Source organism: Triticum aestivum, chromosome 1B (genome assembly GCF_018294505.1).
Source record: "Triticum aestivum cultivar Chinese Spring chromosome 1B, IWGSC CS RefSeq v2.1, whole genome shotgun sequence".
In the NCBI taxonomy this organism is placed as follows: Eukaryota; Viridiplantae; Streptophyta; class Magnoliopsida; order Poales; family Poaceae; genus Triticum; species Triticum aestivum.
In genome coordinates this window covers 481,685,161-481,689,419 of record NC_057795.1, presented here as the reverse complement: position 1 = coordinate 481,689,419, position 4,259 = coordinate 481,685,161, and the positions used below count along the sequence as shown (strand labels likewise).

Genomic DNA, 4,259 nt, shown 5'->3' with positions numbered 1-4,259 from the left:
TGAGGCAAGTTTACTGATTAGAACTCCTAATTAATCAGCGTACCTCATTAATCTAGGCCAGAGGCCATACACATTAGCCAAACCTCCACGAAATCGGCGGCTTGAAAACAAAAACCCGCGAGCTTCTTTTTCGAACTTGAAGCAAAGAGAGCTTTCCTCCCACACTCTGACCGAAACTTGAGTTTTCATCTGTGTTTCATCGTGATAACAAGCTTCAGGCCATTAATCTTCGGCACGAAATTAAGGAAAGCCAGGCCCTTTCCGTCGACGTTGTTGCCTAACAATCGAGCACCACACATATGTGGGCAGGGCTGTGGGCAGCAGGCACACACTCGGACTCGGATGGCGATGGCACGGAAGTACACTTGTTCCATGTGTGCTGGGCAGCGCGGCCTACCTTCTAGAAGGCTATCATTGCGTTCCGATTTCATCTAACGGGCTGGGTTTTCCCTGGAGGCTGTGATGATCAAAATCAAATGATCACGGATAATATGCCACGTCATCGCGGGAAGATCATATAGGAGACAGATTCTATGAGGTTGTAGTAAGGGTGCCGGGACCTGTTTCGTAGCATGAAATCGCTTGCTGACTTTATATTTCCGTGGAATTTGGTAAACTTGTGTGAGATGTTTAATCTAGGGACTGTCTAATTGACATCCGGCTGAAAACCAATTGGGTTTCAGCCGGATTTTTCAGCAATCTAGAATGTGACAACTGTTCACTGTCCCTTGTATCCTGTATGTCCATTTTCCTGTCCCACTTTTAAACAAGCCGCACAGGTCAAATAGGAACTTAACGGGTCCAACCCCCGTCCTTTTCCAACCCGGACAGAAAAGCAAAAAGTGATGGCGTTTCCTCCACGATCTGGGAGACAAGCTTGAAGAAGATCATGGCTGAAGAGGCACAGGATTCACAGCTAAACACCCTCTTCTTCTGCATTCACCACACATCTAGCATCAGTAAAACAGATCTCTCTCATGACTCTGTACATCTGAAAGAAACAACTGTGTGTGTATCATTACATAGCTGAAGAAACACACCAGATTCACAAACCAAATCTAAGATCATAGGCAGGATAATCATGAAAAAAAACTTATTAAAACTGTAAGAAAATATAACACAGTTCAAATCCTCACTTGCTACAGGGACCAAAAATTGAGCTCTGGAACTGTACTTATGTGTCACAAAAAGAACACTAGAACCAGGTAGAATACTAAGACCAAAGTAGTCTAGGGAGATAGGAACAGAGAAACTACTTGCAAGTTTCTGAATTCATAACTACAGTTACAACAGGTCAAAAGAAGAAAATAATTGGGGGAGCATGTTCAGGAAGATATGAAATCATTTAGGAAAAATAAAGGTTGAACAAAATAGGCTAGGAATATTGTATTTTCAGAAAGCTATGAATATATTTTCAGACACTTTGGCACTGACGAAAAATTTACACTAATCAGAAACTACGATGATGTTTACAAATTTACTCCTGAAGAAAAGCAATGAATCTAACTGAATTTTAGAAACTTTGGAATTGTATACAAATACCTTTTATTTTTAATTGAAGTTCGAAAAGCTATGACCTTTTACTTCTAATTTCAAATGAGTACACACTGAGATTAAATGATCATTACATATCATTTAGGACTATGGTCAGATAAAAAGACTGGAAAAATATCAGGCTATGCACTTACACTAATTGGCACAAACAATGTAGATAGTTCTTTAGTCAATAACAGTTCACTGCTTATACTTCTTTTTAAATAATATGCACAGGCGCCAGCATTGGGATCAAAGGGAATAGAATCTAGCATGAATGGGGAGGAGATGTACCTCGAACATGACAAAGCTGATTTCCTTAATGTTTGACTTTAGTATAGCATTAAAAAACCTGGAAAAAATGAACAAACATATTCAATCATGCTTTTCTAACTTGATTCTTGACAAAATAGGGGGCATACTCTTTTACTCATCTACTTCAGGCGCAAATGATGTACAAGGTACTATCATTGTGAAAATTACATATAAAACAACAGGGACAGAAATCCTGCGAAAATTTTCATTAGTTAATGCAAAAAATATTGTTCTACTTTGAGCAGCGGGTGTCTACCAAAGAGAAAGAACAGATCACAATCCACAGAGTACTCTAGTTATAAACTTAAAATCCAGAGATCAGCAGAGAAACCAATAAGAACTAGCATTCACTAGTTCACTGGATGTTACAACATATACAGACGAGTAAATCCTACACAAAAGAAAAATCTAACAAGTGTTTTTACATTGTAGTTACAGAGGAACAGAAAAAGAACCTGCTGTCAAATTAAATTACACTCGCAGACAAGGAATTTACAATGGCAGACAAACTGCAATTACAGTAGTGGACCAGTGTGAAAAATCCTTTGTAATTACAGTTTGAATTACATAGCTACACCACTGGAATTACAGTGTAAGCAAATTGTAATTCCAGTGCTAAACCACTGGAACTGCAGTGTAAATACAATGTATTTTATAGTAGAACTACAGTGTAAAATACAATAGTATTATAGAGCAAATGGGCAGTGAGTTTGACAGTAATTACAGTAGATTTACATTTTAGTTTACACTAGAATTACAGTGTAAATACAATATAAGTACAGCTGAATCCTAGTGACATTTTACATTAGATTTAGAGTATAAATACAATAGTATTATAGTTGAATTAGAATGTTATTTACAATAGGTTTACAGTGTAATTCTACTGTAAATTTCCCTAAGAATTTGAACTGACATGCAACTCCCTCTTCCTAACACATAAACGCCTACAAACCGAAGAACATATCACTGTAAAACATTGACACCCCCCCCCCCTCCGCGCCCGCCAAAGAAAAATATAGTATCTAAAGGGATAGTTTGTTACCCAACATAGACAACATGGGAAAAGTAGGACTAACAAAAATTATCAGGCAACTTTCCACACACCCTGCAAAATATCAAAAACTCATTAGCACAAAAAGCATGACAACAACAGAATACGAATAAGCAAAACAAGAATGAACTAAAACGACTAGCAGTTGCAACCCAAGACAAAGCATAGCTCTAGCATAATAGCAAAAGACCACAAAAACACACACTATAATTACAGTGAACATCACACTAAAATTACACTATGATTTACAGTGTAAATTTAATGATAAAATAATTAATTATAATACAAGTCCACTAAGATTTACAGTGTAAAATCACTGATAAGATAGAGTAAAGTGCACTAAAAAATGCCCTATGAATTACAGTATAAATTCAAAAGACATGACAAAGTAAATACACTAAAAAATTACGGTGATACCACACTAAAATTCCAGTAGGATTTACAGTGTAAATCAAAATCATAGAGCTAGAGTAAAACTACACTACAGGTAATTACACTAATAAGATATACTAATTACACTAAGATATCCTCTACAAATCACAGAGTAAATTCAATGATAAGATGGAGTAATTACACTAAAGAATCGACTATGAATTACAGTGTAAAATTCACAAATGAGAAAGAGTAGTTAACCTAAAATTCCACTAAGATTCGCACCATAATTTCACTTGGAAGATACTCCCTCCGTCCCAAAATAGGTGTCTTTGATTTTGTACAACTTTGAACTAAATTTGTACTAAATCAAAGACACTTATTTTGGGACAGAGGGATTAGTAAATAACACTAAATTTACACTACATTTTGCATTGTAGTTTTACTGACAAAAATATAGTAAATAACACTAAAATTCCACTGAGATTTGACACTATAATTCCACTATTGATAACACTAAAATTACACTAACATTTACACCGCGAGTTCACTAACAAGTTGCAGTAAATAAACACTAAAATTACACTGCGATACACAAAGTAATTTCAATGAAAGAAAAAAAAACACTCTGGAGCACTCTCACATTTACACAAAGACCATGCTGAAATTAAAAAAAAAACACTCTGGAGCACTCTTAACATTGAGACAAGATTATGCTTGGAATACAAGAAAAAAAAGCACTGATGACACACTAAAAACACACACATTAAAACCACTTACTAACAGTGTAAAAAACACTGTAAGTAATGACTAAGTGAGGTTTACACTAAAAATATACACTGCAAACAACCATGCCTGAAAATAGGACTGAGACTCCAAGCTATGTTTGTTTTCTGAATATTCAAACACAACACTGACACTACCTGCAACTCTATACAAAATGGAACATGAATTCAGAGCAACAGCACAAAACTAAATGGCCCAGGGT

The 4,259-nt window shown here is 35.9% G+C and overlaps 1 long non-coding RNA gene across 1 annotated transcript; it reads right to left on the bottom strand.

Annotated features, from left to right (window-relative positions):
• Nucleotides 1-568: 568 nt before the first annotated feature.
• On the bottom strand, nucleotides 569-2,880 carry LOC123133315 (uncharacterized). The gene is made up of 2 exons (XR_006465224.1): nucleotides 1,828-2,880; nucleotides 569-933 (listed from the first exon to the last, which is right to left on the bottom strand). It is a non-coding gene; the product is annotated as an uncharacterized lncRNA (long non-coding RNA).
• Nucleotides 2,881-4,259: the final 1,379 nt, after the last annotated feature.